Below are 17,887 nucleotides of genomic sequence, written 5' to 3'. Positions count from 1 at the left end.
GTTTTCCCTTTAGTTCCGTTATCCACTTCCTGTTTCCTAAAGCTTTTGTTTTGACAGTGTATTTTTTTTTTTTGGATCTTTTATTTCGAAACATGAAGTGGACGCAACTGTCATCTTAGAGACGGTGCCTTGACAACAAAAGGGGCCCGTCAATTAAAGGTGAATGGAAAGTTATTCAGTTAATTTGTGATGAATCAGTTTTACGTCTGTGATAATCAAGTGGTATAGCTGGAATGGGAACAAGGTATTATTTGTTTTATTTTCTTAAAAGATTATATATAATATATTTATGTTAAGTAGCCTAATATTTGATGATAACAGATATATGTAAATGTTATATTATAACGTTACTTGTGATTTATGTTTGATAAAGATGTTAGTGAATCATAGCCTAATCTATCTGTTAATTTTAATGGAGTTTGATTGACGTTTGTGTTTGTGATTTGTGTTATATACGCTAATTTTTGAACATACATAATAAAAAGCTTCTTTAAACATCAGTACGCTTAACCACTCTCCGGCTGAGGTCGATACACAGATAGCTAGAGAGTGAATGAGAAAGAGGGATGACAAACTAAGTGAATAAGAGAAATTAGACTTCATTTGCTGGTAGTGATAATCACAGTGATTGTTTTCAAATAAGAAACAAAAAAACATCAAACACTCATCAGATTATTTACTGTGGAGACAGGTTCAGAGTACTGCAGTGAAGTTAGTTTTAAGTTGGATACTCGACAGACATTCGCTCCAGCGTGGGTAAACCTCTTTTGTAGCGCCCATGGATGGTAGCCTACCACCCAGTGCGACTCTAGCGACGCTTCAACATTTCAAGTGCACCCGTATTGCAAACACATTGTAGAACTTTCCAGTAGGCAGTTTCTGTGTGGGAGGGGGCGTGTGCTGTTCATTACCAAGGGCAGGTGGTTAAGTTTCGTTTTCATCATTACACTAATTGTCAGGACCGGTACGCTTGTCGGTGAGTAAGGAACAATAGTAGTAATATTTCTATGTTAAAATTAAGAGTGCAGGGATAAGTGTGTTATTTTGTGAATAATACCTTGTTCTGTGGTTATGTTGCAGGTTTACAACCTAATAATACTAGTTCTACAACTATGTATGTGCAATAAAATCGTGTGGAGAACTGAGTTGTGTCCACCGTACTTGTCCTGAGACCGTTCCAGAGGGAGTTTATTATACCAAGCAGTGTGAAAAGCAAAGCAGTTTAATAAAATCTGGACACACATGGACACAGAAGACGGCTACAGCGTGTACCGACTTCCTGTTTTCAAAATAAAAATTAATCACCGTCAGATCCTGATCGATCCGGTCTATCGCGTGCGTAAATGCGCACCTCCTCTCTTTCTCAGTTTGGAGATGGACTTATTGTTCAGCTGCTGTATGAAGTTGCAGCTGACTGTCACATACAGCCATCTGCGTGTCACTCTCAGCTGCAGATTAGCTCAAAATCTTTTGTGGGTAGATCCATAAAACAGAGCAGACTGCAGGTGAAAATACTTCACGGTGCTTTAACATTCTCAGAGAAAGCCTCTGATGAAACACCACCACACTCTGAACAATATTACACACACAGCATAGGCGAAGTTTGAACTTTAAAAATAACTAAAAATGTAATGTACAGCTATAGGCTGCAACACAAGGATTCATACATGAAAATTGATCAGGATAGCCCACAGGCTACTGCAGGTGTGTTTTCATAACTAATATGCCCAATGGATGAAATTACTATGGCAGCAGAATTCGCCAAAACCGCAAAATAAAACGGCTGCCGTGGCACCTACTGCAGCTATAATTAGGCTATAACACAGAGGTCTGTAGGATCAATTTTATGTAACCCATGTGCAATTACGCATTGCGCATGCACAATCATTTACTTTGGTCGTGCTGACTGTGGGCAGTTTGTTTTCTGCTGGACCAGTGTGGGATGAATAGGGTAATATTTTATTGATTCATTTCTTGTTCAGTCTATGGGAGAGTCTGAGACTGAAACGAGACGGCTGAAGAGCTTTTCCACATTAAAAGCCGCAGGCGCAGCTGTCGGCTTCAAGAGCTTTCAAGAACTTTGTCTCGTCACTTCAAAATTTCAATTCATTTATTTTTCATTCTCATAACAGCTTTATGCAGATGACACGCAGATATACCTAGCACTGTCCCCCAATGACTACAGTCCAATACAGTCATTGTGTCACTGTTTAGAGCAAGTAACACATTGGATGAACCAACATTTCCTTCAATTAAACCAGGAAAAAACTGAGGTAATTGTTTTTGGCAATAAAGAGAAGAGGATTGCTGTCAGTAAACATCTCGAGTCACTCTCTCTAAAAACTAGTGACCAAGTCCGAAACCTTGGCGTGCTGATAGATTCAGATCTGACCTTCAGCAGTCATATCAAATCAATCACCAAAACCGCCTTCTATCAGCTTAAGAACATATCCAGAGTGAAGGGTTTTATGTCTCAAACAGACCAGGAGAAGTTGATTCATGCTTTCATCTCCAGTAGACTAGACTACTGTAACGGTCTTCTGACTGGACTCCCACAAAAAAGCATTAAACAGCTGCAGCTCATTCAGAACGCTGCAGCTCCAGTTTTAACTAGAACAAAGAGATCAGAGCACATTACTCCTGTTCTCTTTACACTGGCTCCCAGTCAGCTATATAATAGATTTTAAAGTTATGCTACTGGTCTACAAATCACTGAATGGTTTAGGTCCAGAATACATGAATGACATGTAAGGGTTATATGTATGTTTTAATGTTTGGGTTTTATTTTTATTTCTCAAATTGCATGTTTTTATGTTTTTTATTTCCAATTCTTACTGTTAAATGTTTGTTTTCTGTAAAGCACATTGAGTTACCATTGTGTATGAAATGCGCTATATAAATAAAGCTGCCTTTAAACATATTTCTAAATGTTTAAATAGCAAAACGAAAAATCAACTCAGTTCATAATAAAGTTCTCAAACAGTGATCGAAACATTATATCTCCACCAATACGTTATGGATCCATTCAGTAAAAAAGGCAAATAATAATAGAATTCAGAATAGAATTCACACAAAATAAATAAAAAGTAATTCAAGTGTGCTGTAATTTAGTAAACAAATACACAAGCTGTACAAATAGCTATTCCTTATTCAATTGTTTTTCTCCCATCAGGCACATCACAGAAAGATCACTGACAAAAGTATAACTCACCTTACATTTATCAATCTCTGAGTTGTTTTCACCCATGCAGCACTCAGCTGGTAAAATGTCTATTCGTCCTGGCTGTTGATGGAGTGAAACACTAACCTTCATATGTCAAAGAGGTTCTGCTTTACCTTTTTTTAACTGTTGGTGAAGCCACTTTCACTTTTAGTTTGCACATAATGATCATCTGGTTTCTCTGAAACAAAGCCTCCATTTACAGTAAATCACATGATGAAACCTAAACCTGTCTCAGTGCAGAGTTAATTTAAAAAAAATGATTCAGGGTTAAATTTCTCACATAAACATTTCAGTTATAATGGAAAACACATGTTCATTGAAATACAGTACACAAACATAAGAACACAAACAAGAAACATGAGTACAACTGCCAGGCAAGGTAAGTTTATTTGTTTAACACATTTCATCAACAAGGCAATTCAAAGAGCTTTATAAAACATAAAAATAAAAACCGGTGTATAAGGCTCAGTCTGTTTTGGGCGGTGTCATCCTGAGAAAAACACTTTTCAATTAAAGACTGGTTTATTTGAATGCATCAGTAGTTATTCATTTATAAACACATATGTTTATACTCCAAAACTTTCCCAATTGACTTTTATTAGAAACACAATTAAAACACACATATTACACCTGAAACAGTGTGTTGGGTTAATGGTCCAGTAATGATTTGTTTAACTGAACTGGACCAGTATATTAACTCAGACCGGGTTCAGTTAGGCTAAGTTTAAATAACCTTTTAAAATAACACAGTAACTTTACATATTTAATACAGTGTGTAGCTGTGTGCTCACTGAGTCCCAAAAACTTTTCATCAGAGCTGTCGCTGTGCTGTAAGTCTCACCAAGCTCTCCAAAATAAGACGATCCGATATGTATCTCGATACATGGAGTACAATACGTTTCAGGAACGATACATTTTAAAATGTGATTCGATTCGGTATGATTCAATGGATTATGATGTAATCTCATACAGTCCTTTGTTTAAAGTGGACATTAATTTTACATTATAAATTAACATTAATCAATCCTATAAAAATGGAATTGCTTACCTTCAACTATATGTATTATATAAAAGACCAGGGAACAAGTGTTTTTGTTATTTTTGACATGTATCAGTTCAGAACCACGTCATTTTGTTTATGACATTATGTTTTATAATACATTGCATGTTGAGAACGTTGCAATACCCCTCTGACAATGAAAAGAAACCTAATATTCAATCTTCATTATTGGCACAAATTAGAGGCAAAGAAACTAGTAAAGGAGGTGAAAGAAATAAAACATTTAGAGAGAGTTCTGTGTAGGCTCTGATCAGAGCCTGAGCTGCTGAGGTAGAACATTAAAACACAATTTAAAAAGACATCCCTTGTTTCATTTTGTAATGTCATAAGTGTTGAGCCAACACAAGAGAGTTAAAGTAAAAATCGGTATCCAGCCTGACATTTCCAGTAAAACCTGCAAATATAATTTTAACTTTGGAAACAGACAGATGACTATTTATTCTAAAGCAGCTCTGCTCCTCTCTCAGCATGGACTGACACTGTGGGGAATTAACTGCAGCTTCCTTAAAAGACGAAGCGGGACATCGTTGTTGTAGTTTTGGTTTTTACTAACAAACGGCAGTAAACGTTACATCTTTCTCGTCTTACTTATTATTAGTCTAAACTACTTCTTCTTTTGTTCTCAACTTTGACCTCTCATACAACACAAATGCCACCTTGTGGTCTTAAAGTGCTATAACCTAAATTAAATAATGTTTTTACCTTAACTTAAAGGTACATTTTATCCTTAATATAAATCATGAAATATACATAAATCAACTTTAACCCCCCCCCCCCCCCAAGTTGAACTGGTCTTCTTAATATTGTCCTGTCTGGTGTGCGTACAGCACAAGATCTCTTCCTCGGAAGATTTCTTTGATGATCCCTGTTTTCCATGTTTGGCGCGGAATCCTCCCATCTCCGATCAGCACCAGATCACCCTGTTGCAGGTGAGTTCTTACAGATGTGTGCAGATCTGAGCTCCAGTAAGTACTCTCTTTTCCAACAAGTCCAGAAATCATTGTGAAGACACTGGCGATATTTCCACCTTTGTGTTAGCTCTTGTCTGGTAGAACTGTTGGTGTTGCTGGCTCCACCAAGCGGCTAGACGTGGCAAAGTGAGTTTCTTAATGGGTGCAACTCTGGACTTGGACATGACCAGTCTGGTCATGGGCTCTCCCTCCGCTGTCTCTACTTGGCAATAAGCTGCAGCACCATATGCTTTCTCACTTGCATCACTGAACACATGAAGAACTTGGGTTTGACTGTTTTGCAGCCTTTCAGTTCCATACCACCTGGGAATGAATCTTGTGGAGCTGAAGGAGCTCTGCGCACCATTGTTGCCACCTTTTGGAGAAATCATCTGGCAGCTCCTCGTCCCAGTCTATGCCCCTCTGCCAAATGTCCTGAAAGAGACATTTCACTCTTATTGTGAATGGTGTCAGAAATCCCATAGGATCGAACAACTTGGCTGAAGAGCGCAATACACTCCTCTTTGTGATTTCTTTGTCCTTAAAATGTCCATAAGGTGTTGGAGGTTAAAAACAAAATCATCAGTCTCTGGCCTCCACACTAGGCCAAGCACCTTTAACACACAGCCGTGTGTCTCCGTTTCCTTGGTGAAGTCAAAGTCACTCTGGAGCCACTTGGCCTTCAGTTCGAGTGAGTTTGTTGTCCACTTGCAGAGGATCATGCTTGCATCAGACATGATGTCCTTTGCACTCGTTGTCAGTGTGTTAGCTGACTTGTGGATGACTTGTTTGGTATTTCTCTAGATCAGTGGTCTCCAACCCTGCTCCTGGAGAGCTACTGCCCTGCATGTTTTAGGTATCTCCTCACTCTAACACACCTGATTCTAATAATCAACTCGTTATCAAGCCCTTTGACGAGCCTCAGCTGCTTGATAACGAGTTAGAGTGAGGAGATACCTAAAACATGCAGGGCAGTAGCTCTCCAGGAGCAGGGTTGGAGACCACTGCTCTAGATGATGCCTAATTGTGGCTGCCAGCAAAAATGGACTTGATGACACACCAAACACCACACGAGTTTTTCTGAGTACACGTAGCTTGGTGTCCTTAGCATCAGGGGGACCAGTGAGCCACAGGAACATCAACACATCTCTGTCCTCTTCTGTGATGGATATCTGTAGGAAGGCCTTTGTAATGTCTGACATGAATGCAATTGGATGCAACCTGAACCTGACAAGGATGGTGAGGAGGTCTGGGTTCAAGTTCGGCCCTGTGAGCAGACAGTCATTGAGAGATGGACAGTCGTCCCCATGTGCAGAGGCATCAAAAACGACTCTCAGCTTGCTCGTTGCCTTGTCCTCTCTTATCACAGCATGGTGAGGTAAGTAGTTATTTTCAGCTCCAACTGTGACCTGGGTCTCTCGGACATCTTCACATATCCTCTGTTGGAGAGTCCTCAATCACATCATTGTACCTCTTAAACAGTGTCACATCAACCTTAAGTTTTCTTTTCAGACCTTCAAATCTCTTTTGGGCAATTCTCAGATTGTCTGGAAGTTCTGGTGCATCTTGGTGCCATGGCATCTCAACGTCATATTGCCCTTCCTTGTAGTTGTCCTCTGCTCGTTCCTCACCTTTGCTGGATATGCCCAGGAACTCTATTTCCCAGAATGCACACAGCTGGTCTGAAACCTGCACAGTCTCTTCAGTGCAGATCTTCATGCATGAAGCTTCACTCATGCTTAACATGGACACTGGGCCTTGTACTGTCCAGCCAAACATGGTTTCTATAGCAACTAAGAGGTCTGACAGTCTCTCAACTCTGCCAGAAACCATTCTCCAGTAGTAGTCAGCACCTATCAATACTGACAGTTCCAGGTCTTTATTAGTACTGTCTGAGACATCTGCTGATGTCAGTCCTCTTCTCTTTAACTGTTGTCAGATTTGCTCTCCAGGAACCTGCATGATGGCAGAGCTATCTTGTGGCCTTTCAACAGCTTCAATCTCAAGTGTTTTTTCTTTGTCACAGATGTTTTGCAGAGTTAACTTCACAACATTGCGCTCAACTGTTACTGGTGTGTCACAGTCAAATGTGTGTAGCTTTAAAGTCTCTTTTCTCACAACAGGCAATCCTAGGGCCTTTACCTGCTTCTCCAGAACAAAGCTCCGTTGACTCCCTCCATCCATAAGACAGCGCACTTCCTTCTTCCAACTTGTTCCCTCTGCCAAAGCTGTTATTGTTTGCAGGAGAACTGTATTCTGCTCTACAGTGCTTTTTTCTACGTAAATCATCAGCTACTCTTCACATCACACTGAACTTGGAATTACTTGAATGTGGAATTATCCTCACTGTGTAGTCTATAAGTTTATGAAGTTTTCAAAGTAGACAACGCATGTAGGCCCATATAAAGAAGGTTGTAACTGTTAGCACCCCTCCACTATTCCAGCAGCTATGTTCATATTCAGCCACATCTGCCTTATGTCAGGGCAGGAAATGTTTTCTTCATGAACAGAAATTTTCCCCTGGACTAAAGAGATTACAGATGTATGTTTATTTATTTTAAACATTCACTAATCAAATGACATGACAATAAACTGGACCGTGTGTTGACCACAACAGAGCGCGTCCCCTCATGCTGTGGCTGTAGTTATATCTCACACAGACTTCGCCCTCTACTGGACTCTATGGGTATAACCTTCCTCCAATCGCATACACGCGATGGCCCACTGAAAATTTACTACCGCTGGTCGCGTGATGTCCTTGTCCACCGTCGGCTCACGCCACGTTTTGCTAGGCCTCACCGCCCTCCCCAGAAGGGAATGAGAGGAACTTCTACGGCGGGGCAACGCAACGGCAAGGAGGAGAGAGCGTCGCCAGCGTCAAAGCTTCCCCACGGCGACCCCCTTTGCAAACCCCACCGGGGCGCTACACAGCAGCACCCTCCGTGGGACCCCAGCGCGGCTCGTCCAGCAGTACGCGGCACCAGCAGACAGACGCCCAGGCCGAGACTGTCCGGCTCCTGGGGCGTGCAGCGACCGGCCAAATGACTAACAGGAGGGATGGCGCAGACAGGCTGCCGCGCCACCCTCCCTCATTGATCACATGGTTTTGTGTGTAAATGTTCTGCTTGTGCCACTGAGTGTTATTGTTCTGTGGATGTTCAAATGTTTTTATTAAAACATGTTACTCCACCAAAAGAGATTTATCCTCCATGCCCCCGGCTTCCTGTGCGGCCCCGGCCGATGTAGCCCTCACTGCGCCGTCAGACGGGCTGCCGGTATTGTGTGCTTCATTGTTACACCCCCGCAGCGGGCCTCGTACACGGGCCCCTTCGGTCGCGGTTACACAAGCACACTCACACAACACACCCTCTGTCTCCTCCGTTGTGAGAAACTCGGCAGAGCGGAGCACTGTTGTCTCTTCCAACCGGGTAAAGACTGCCGTTGTTCCCCCATATGAGCGCTACAACCGGTGGCGATGCATGAGAAATGATCGCTCCCCACTGGTTGTAGCGACCACACAGTTAGCCTCACACGTTTCTGGTCGACACCATGTTACTCCCTCGGTCGGGCCGGTGCAGCGTGCTCACGGGCTGAGTGATGATTGTCAACGCTGTGCCTGTGGTTACGACGGCGAATACATCCATCGCTCAGGCCGGTGTGACAGGGCTATGTCCCCAAACAATGAGACGGTTGTCTCGAGTAACGCCCGCTCAAACCGTAACATTGGCTATTTGTTCTTTCGTTCGCTTAACCCGCACCGCTGTAGTGAAACGATCGGGTTAACGCGAGCTATCTCCCCGTCGAACACCGGAGCAGTCAAGGTTATTAGCTGCTCCACAACCCAGGGGATGACAGCTGGCTGCTCGCTGGTGGTACCTGCAGCCCCTCGCAAGCACCAAGTGGATCACGCTGCCTCGAGGGTCACGCTGCCTTGAGGGTCACGCTGCCTTGAGGATCCATGACGCATGAAGCTGCAACGGGGCCCACGTGTTACAGCCTTGACGGTTATGCAGGCGCTGGGGCACATGGCAGCGGACACCCGGTGGTTCCACTGGGACTGCTTCACATGCGTCGCCTGCAGAGACGGTTCGCCAGCCTATGCTTAGACCTCAGGAGGCAGAAGTTTCGGCTGCTGAAGGTCCCCCAAACAGTGCAGGGCAACCTGCGGTACTGGGGGTCCCCACAACGTTTGTTGACCGGGACACCGCTGGGACGAGTGACCTCGTACACGTCGGTGTTCACGGATGCCTCCCTGATGGGGTGGGGAGGCACCTGCCTGGGGAGGGCGGTAGGTGGTGTGTAGCATAACACAGACAAGCTAACAGTGATATTAAGTTAAGGAAACAAACACAGGCGGCTGGCTAAAACATAAATCTACATCATCTGAGGCAGAACCTGCTCAGAAAAAAACGACAAACTAGAAAAGAAAAACTAATGCAAACAGCGCCATGTGATGTCAACATTATCAACGTTAATCCTCAGACAAGTAACTGTGACGTTACTATAGTAACACGTTTCAGGCTAACGGCTCAGAGTATATGAACGGCTCCAACTAAACAGGTGATATTAGCTGCGCAATGTGTAAAATGCTGCGGTGCTGCGCGTTTTATCAGCTGATCAGCTACAAAACGTCAATTTTAAGTCACTCAGATGTTTCTCATTCAGCAGACCGGAAGAGAGAGAGTGACGCAGAAACAACAAACACGTGATGCTACTGAAGCTGAATATCACTACTTAACTGTATAATACTATATAACTTGTAATTACTATAAAATATAGTACAGAGAATAAGTTAACTATATAAGATAGACTCAATGGCTTAACCTGTGCAATCTAATTTAATCCAATACAGCAGCTCTGCTATAAATTCTACATTTATGAAGCTTATACATTTTTTTGACAAAAAGGTGAAAATTCTGCTTTATGTTTATTATTGAGTGATGGTGGTGTATTAGGATGCATTATATTGAAAGGTGTTCCTAATATTTTGTCCACTCCATTAACATACAATGAGAGGGGCAAAATATTAGGAACATCATTCAATGTAATGCACCCTAATACACCACCACCACTTAGTACAACCTCAGTAATAAACAAAGTAGAATTATCAAATTTTTTAAAATGTCAACAAAAACTAAAAATGTATGAACTTAAAAAAAAGCAGAATTTATAGCAGAGCTGTTGTATTGGATTAAATTATATTGTATTGCACGTGTTCCTAATGAAGTTGCAGGTGACTGTAGTTCAGAGAATAAAACTACTGTGTATACTAAATAAGTAATTACTATATAATATAGTTCAGAGAATACCTTAAATTGAAGGAAAGTGACAGAATACAATTTGCGGTAGTAGTAGGCTATCTGAAATTATTACAATAGGTGTAATGTTTTATTGTCAAGGCTAGTTTACACGTGGCTGACTTATAGCCTACTTTTGACAAGACCCCCCCTCCCGGTCAGACGGCAACCTCTCTTTTTTGTGCCTCAGGATCATTGGGAGCATGATTAATCACAGAAGGAGGTGACCCCTTAGCCCATGAAGCTCCAGCATCCAGATAATTTCATAGTCAGAGTCATAACCATACCGTCAACTGTCAAAGTAGGGTGCACCCCAACAGAAACAATGCCTTGCACTAGACCACAGTCAAAATATTGATCCTTCCAGTGCCCTGACAATAATTACACACTCTGTCACGACCATCTTTAACATGAGAGGCTTTAAATAAAATAATTTGCCAGCTCAGATGCTGAACTGTGTTTGCTTTCTGTTCACTCACAGTTACAATGTGCTGAGGGAGGGAGTTTTTAAATTGCTCTAAACAATACTAACTCACAAAGTCCCTCAAAACAGCTAACATTACTTGTGAAACACCAGTGATTAAAATGGCACAGCAATTCAGGAAGAATGTAACTTTAGTAAGATTATCACATTTATGCAGCACCTGAACTTCTGGTGGTAAGACTGCAGGACCAACTCACAGTCAGCAGCCCTTAACACCGTATATGGTTCTTGAGCCCTACCAGTAAGGACACACTGAAGCATGTGAATGTCAGTGAGGTCAATAGTGTAAAGTTAGCATGCGTGATGTGTGTGGGTGTTATAGGGTGGATAAAGTAAGTGGAAGAAAGGATGCATGCAGAGAGAGATTATGAGCACCAGAGCCAAGCTGTATACACTGGGAGCACAAGGTCCAGGTATCACCAGGAGCTCTGATTACTGCATCATCCATCAGTTCATATACAGAGTGCTGGCTATCAGCAGAGGTCGTCACTGTCATGTCCAGAAATAACAGGACCCCAGAGCAGACCAGAGACAAGAGAAACGAACTGTAGGTAACAAAAAAGGGTTTTAATAATAGGCAGAGTGGGGGTAGTGAGGGAGCAGTGGCTAGGTCTGAGGTAGGGTTCCAGGGAAGGTTGGAGAGGGAATGTCCAGGAGAGGAAGGCAGTACACGAGGAAAGGGATCCAGGGGACAGAGGCAGGGTACCAGCAGGTGGGGAAGGCCAAAACTGTGGAGGGGACAGGAGAGAGGGGTTACAACAAATACTCTTCACTAGGCAAAAAACCACAAGAAGTACAGCCCAGCGTTACCACATGCGTAGCAGAACTATCTGGCGATGAATGGGAAGAAGAACCGGTCCTAAATACTGCAGCAGCTTGTTGAGGTGATTGAGGTCAGGTGTGGAGAAGCACAGGCAGGGGAGGAACCAGGAGGCCACACAAACACACACACACACAGAGACAAAACACAAAGGAGAGGGGACAAGACAGACAAGGAAACTCAGGTCACAGCTGGGGCTGTGACAGTCACATTGAAATAGAATCTGGCTCCATATATTCAGATATGTGAAAGATCACAAAGTAAAAAGAGGCATTAATATATTGTTTCCTTCACTTTCTGTTGAAGGAAAAACAACTGAGAACTGAACAGCAGCAAGAAGACATGACATTACAGAGAACAATTGTGTTATTTTTGTTATTGAAGAGAGAAAATATAGTTTAACTTATATTTCCACTCTGCTGTCAGTTGCAAAGCACTTGCACTCATTACTCATTGAGAAGAAGACATTCTGTACACAACAGATGAAGAGTTGTATGCATATTTTAGTTACATTTTCAAAGTTATAACTGACATATAAATACTTTGGCATCAAACTTGTTTTTATAAATACATGTCTGCATAGTGTGGGTTAGTGTTGTTTTCTGTTAACATTCACTTGATGAATTAAATTATATTGACTAATCTGAATTATAATATTCTTTTTATTTTAAATTATTGATTAAAGTTGGTTCACTGGAGTTTTATCAGTTTTTTCCACTTTGCACGACTGAGTATAACAGTTTATATTATATTTATTAATACAGATCATCTTCCTTTAGGTTAAAGACTGTAGACAGTAGAAAAGTGAATGTGAAAACATGAGTCGACCACGTAACAGGAAATCAACGTTCTCATCTGTCTACAGAGGGAAGTCTAAACTGGGGTTGGTGACCGTGATGAACTGGGGCTTGACACTCTGCAGAGGAGTTGAGAGGAACAAAAATAAGATGTGGTCACAGAGCAGACTGTTGCAGGCTGAGAAATGACAAATGTGCAACCTTCCACTTTACCTCAGCCTCTGTTTATGTGCAGTTGTGAACGTTCAGCAACCCATCAGAACAAAACATTTCTGAGAAAGCATGTGCGAAAGTTTCAGCTCCTGTGTCAACTGACACTGAAGAATGAACGTGAGAGTGTTGTAAGACACTATAGATGTACGACATATGACAACTATCAACAGGCCTAATCACAAACCCTGATAAAGGGTATTGTAGCTCAAATATGACAGCCAGTAAACAAACAGTAAATATGAATTTAATAAATGGAACAACCACTAATTAATCTGGTGGTGTTTCCCTGGATTGTCTTTCAGCTTATGGCAAGTTCTTTAGCAGCTAATATGCAGCAATATCAAATTTTTCCTGTGCACAGTGAACACAGCCTTCCCCCCTGGACAGCCAGGACAACCAGTCTGTGTCCACTGACTCAGTAATCTCAGTCTCATCAATCACGGTGGTCACACATAATGCCAAAATGTGAAGTTACTGTCATATTACGGCCAAATAACACTTTTTTCTGTTTCAATTTACATAAGCAGAAAGACAACATGCACACATGGCACTTTTACTCGTTACTGCCGACTAAATTATACCGGTAATGTGGGAGGATGAAGCCCAGGGAGGAAGTCACATTATGGATAACTTACTCAAAAAACGTATTTGCAAGCAGTGTATTGTCACTACACGCAATTAACATGAAAGTGATGCTAACATTAGCTTGCACGATGTAAAATCATGTCAAGTCGGTACATTTTCATGACATGCCCATAACATGAAAATCACTTTTTTACCCAAATTACCATTTCAACACTCTGTCAGTGTGTCTGCACTGGGGTCCACCTGCTCCGCAACTCAGTGACATGTCTGTGTGGTTTGAACCATTATCTTATCTCTCTTTCTTGTGCCTCAGGATCATTCACATGATTAATCACAGAAGGAGGTGACCCCTTAGCCCATGAAGCTCCAGCATCCAGATAATTTCCCAGAGTCATAACCATACCGTCTACTGTCAGAGTAGGGTGCACCCCAACAGAAACAATGCCTTGCACTAGACCACAGTCAAGCACAATATTATGCTGGAGCACCAATATCAGACCCATCTCCATCCCCCTACTCAAGATGAAATTTCCTGTTTCTGACACAGGTGGATAAAGTCAACACCAATTCCAAAAAGAATGTTTGACCACTGTATCCCATAAAGGCTTAATAGGCACACACTCCTCTCAACTAATGATACTGCAGCATCAGCAGTAAAGGGCTCAAATCTACCAACCAATCATATCAATACATCCAGGCTTTAACTCTGGAACAAGACAAGACAGGAGTTGGAGCAGGTGAGACTTATTATTAGAATTATGCTTATTTCTAGAAATCTAAATATTGATCCTTCCAGTGGCCAGTGCCCTGACAATAATTACACACTCTGTCACAACCATCTTTAACATGAGAGGCTTTAAATGTGGTAGTTGGGACCAGCTGTTGAAACATGTTACCATAATGTGAGTTATCATAGCTGTCACACTGATGCCTCACATCACTCATCACATGTCCACAAAACCACTTCTGAGTTAAAACAAAATAATTTGCTGGCTCAGATGCTTTTAGAACTGTGGTTGCTTTCTGTTCACTCACATAAGTTACAATGTGCTGAGGGAGGGAGATTTTAAATTGCTCTAACACTCACAAAGACCCTCAGAACAGCTAACATTAGCTGTGGAACACCAGTGATTAAAATGGCACAGCCAGTGGTGTGCACACGCCCCAACTCTTGAAAAACGCCGCTCAATTCCCCTCTTGGGAGCCAAAACACACTAAACTGCCCTGTCTAAACTAAACTAAACTAAACTAAACTGTCAAATAAATATTTTAAATGTGTATTGTGTGCTGTGTGTTTTTATCACAGAGCCCTCTTGGGTGGAAAAAACACTATAACCACCAGAAGACTATTAGGACCAAGAAATACTATGAAACATTACAATGACTTTTATGTTGGGACCTTTTTTGATCTATATTGAGCCAGAATTATATCTCACAGAATCAGTTTGGATTATCTGGTGCTAATATGGTGTTAAAATGCACTAGAATACAGGAAATGGCATCTACTTGATTGAAAATTATGAAAATGTTCCCAAACCCACTAGGGAATTATTTCCTTCATACATCCATGTCTCTATGTGTTCTTCACAGTCCAACGTTGAATCTAAACAGTTCTCATGGACGCTGATCCTAACTACAAACTAACTTGAGTAGTCTGTCTAGTTAGTCTGTTTTAAGGCTATATAATGTGCCATTTATTTAACATATAAACATGTCTAAAGTGTCCTAAAAACACGCAGAACTTAGTGCCCTTTTCAGTGGCGAGAACGTGCTGTATGTGCCCTTTTTTTCTTTCCGCCCCTGCCCTTCAAAAAGTATGTGCACGCCACTGGGAACAGCAATTCAGGAGAAAATGTGACTTTAGTGTGATTATCATATTTATGCAGCACCTGATCTTCTGGTGGTAAAACTCCAGGACCAACTCACAGTCAGCAGCCCTTAACACCGTATATGGTTCTTGAGCCCTACCAGTAAGGACACACTGAAGCATGTGAATGTCAGTGAGGTCAATAGTGTTAAGTTTGCATGCGTGATGTGTGTGGGTGTTATAGGGTGGATAAAGTAAGTGGAAGAAAGGATGCATGCAGAGAGAGATTATGAGCACCAGAGCCAAGCTGTATACACTGGGAGCACAAGGTCCAGGTATCACCAGGAGCTCTGATTACTGCATCATCCATCAGTTCATATACAGAGTGCTGGCTATCAGCAGAGGTCGTCACATTGAAATAGAATCTGGCTCCATATATTCAGATATGTGAAAGATCACAAAGTAAAAAGAGGCATTAATATATTGTTTCCTTCACTTTCTGTTGAAGGAAAAACAACTGAGAACTGAACAGCAGCAAGAAGAAATGACATTACAGAGAACAATTGTGTTATTTTTGTTAATGAAGATAGAAAATATTGTAACTTATATTTCCACTCTGCTGTCGGTTGCAAAGCACTTACACTCATTACTCATTGAGAAGAAGACATTCTGTACACAACAGATGAAGAGTTGTATGCATATTTTAGTTACAATTTCAAAGTTATAATTGACATATAAATACTTTGGCATCAAACTTGTTTTTATAAATTCATGTCTGCATAGTGTGGGTTAGTGTTGTTTTCTGTTAACATTCACTTGATGAATTAAATTATATTGACTAATCTGAATTATAATATTCTTTTTATTTTAAATTATTGATTAAAGTTGGTTCACTGGAGTTTTATCAGTTTTTTCCACTTTGCACGACTGAGTATTACAGTTTATATTATATTTATTAATACAGATCATCTTCCTTTAGGTTAAAGACTGTAGACAGTAGAAAAGTGAATGTGAAAGCATGAGTCGACCACGTAATAGAAAATCAACGTTCTCATCTGTCTACAGAGGGAAGTCTAAACTGGGGTTGATGACCGTGATGAACTGGGGCTTGACACTCTGCAGAGGAGTTGAGAGGAACACAAAAAGAAGATGTGGTCACAGAGCAGACTGTTGCAGGCTGAGAAATGACAAATGTGCAACCTTCCACTTTACCTCAGCCTCTGTTTATGTGCAGTTTTGAACGTTCAGCAACCCGGGGGGGGGGGGGGGGGGGGGGGGGGGGGGGGGACAGAGAGATAGAGAGAGAGAGAGAATATTATGTCGCCATGTTGTTATAAAGATAAAGAAAGAGGAACTTAAAGTTGATGAACAGCACCAAAGACAGCAGTGTGAGAGAAAACTGAAGCTGCAGAGAAGAAAACCAGACTGATCAGGAACAAGAACATGTAAGTAACTTTCAGAGATTGCTTGATTCAGAAAGTTAAATGTATATTTACAGGATATATGAAGCACAAAGCTTTGAAGTCTCACGCATTTAAAGCAGCTCACACGCCTCACCTGACATTTCTCACACTGAGACGTGATAAAGTTCACCGCACAGACATTAATAATATACAGAAACAGCGGGGAGTTCATACTGTAGCTGTCCCAAGTCAGCGACCTACCAGCCAATCAGAACATAGTATTTTTTGTTGTTGGGTAATTTCGGAAAATCAGGTTTTATTAAATGTATTTATTTTTTGGTAAATGAGTAAGCACCTTCTCATACGGAGTGTGTGTAGCCTTTATCTACCCAAACAACTGCTTATAAAGTAAAACCTCTGTCATCAAGGCATCAAAATCTGAAAACAACCACAACACACCATTGAACTCAACAGCGGAAATGCGCACATATATTTGAGAACTATAAAAACACCCAAAACAATTTTTTACTTACAACTAAATTTTTCAACTTCTCAAAAACATTTGTGTGTAGCTGAAACATGTTTGACCCATATTTATTCAAACATTTAAAAATACTGATACATTCTTCATATTTAATACAATTCATGTTTTTCTCCATAAACACAAAGTATAAAAACCGAAGGATAAACTGTCTGCTCTCTGAAAGCTTCATTAAGGATTAAACTGTATATATGTGACTGATGATGAGGTATTCATGTCTGTTAGAGACTAATTATACCAGGATACTGTGAAGAGTCTGAATATGAACAGTGTGTGAAGGTTAAGAGACTCATTTGGGGCCATATGGCTTTTTTTCTTATTGATCCATTTGTTTTGTTTTTTAAATGCATAGATAAAACAATTTATTTTATTTAGCTGAATTAGTCTTTTATTTTGTATGTAAAATTAAACTGTTTTTTTAGTAGCAATAATAATTGGGAGAACTGGTTGGGGCTGAGGGGCCAAAACACACAGAATGTCAAGTCGCTCCCTAACAGATGTAATCTCACTCCAAACTTTTAATGAAATTTGAGAAAAAATAAATGTAATTGGACTCACCCTGCCCTCTCTGGAGGACATCTTTAGGACCGGCTGCCTCCACAGAGCTAACAACCCATCATCACCTGTTCTCTCTGTTAGCCTCTGGGAGGCGCTACAGATCACTCAAAGCGCACATCTCCAGACTGAAGGACAGATTTTATCCAAGA

General features: G+C 41.2%; 2 protein-coding genes across 2 annotated transcripts in view; both read left to right on the top strand.

Moving 5' to 3' along the window:
* Positions 1-17,887, top strand: part of LOC133977810 (interferon-induced very large GTPase 1-like) — a 250,066-nt gene that overhangs the window by 50,718 nt on the left and 181,461 nt on the right. The window lies entirely within an intron of this gene.
* The window catches only part of LOC133979043 (serine/threonine-protein kinase Nek1-like), a 61,972-nt gene that overhangs the window by 36,212 nt on the left and 7,873 nt on the right, over positions 1-17,887 (top strand). Inside the window, exon 2 of the mRNA XM_062417464.1 lies at positions 16,642-16,681. The gene's annotated coding sequence lies outside the window, so the exon portion shown is untranslated. The remainder of the gene's footprint in view (positions 1-16,641; positions 16,682-17,887) is intronic.

Source organism: Scomber scombrus, chromosome 1 (genome assembly GCF_963691925.1).
Source record: "Scomber scombrus chromosome 1, fScoSco1.1, whole genome shotgun sequence".
NCBI classification, from domain to species: domain Eukaryota; kingdom Metazoa; phylum Chordata; class Actinopteri; order Scombriformes; family Scombridae; genus Scomber; species Scomber scombrus.
Note: the sequence above shows the minus strand (reverse complement) of the source record. Positions and strands in the feature narration are given on the sequence as shown.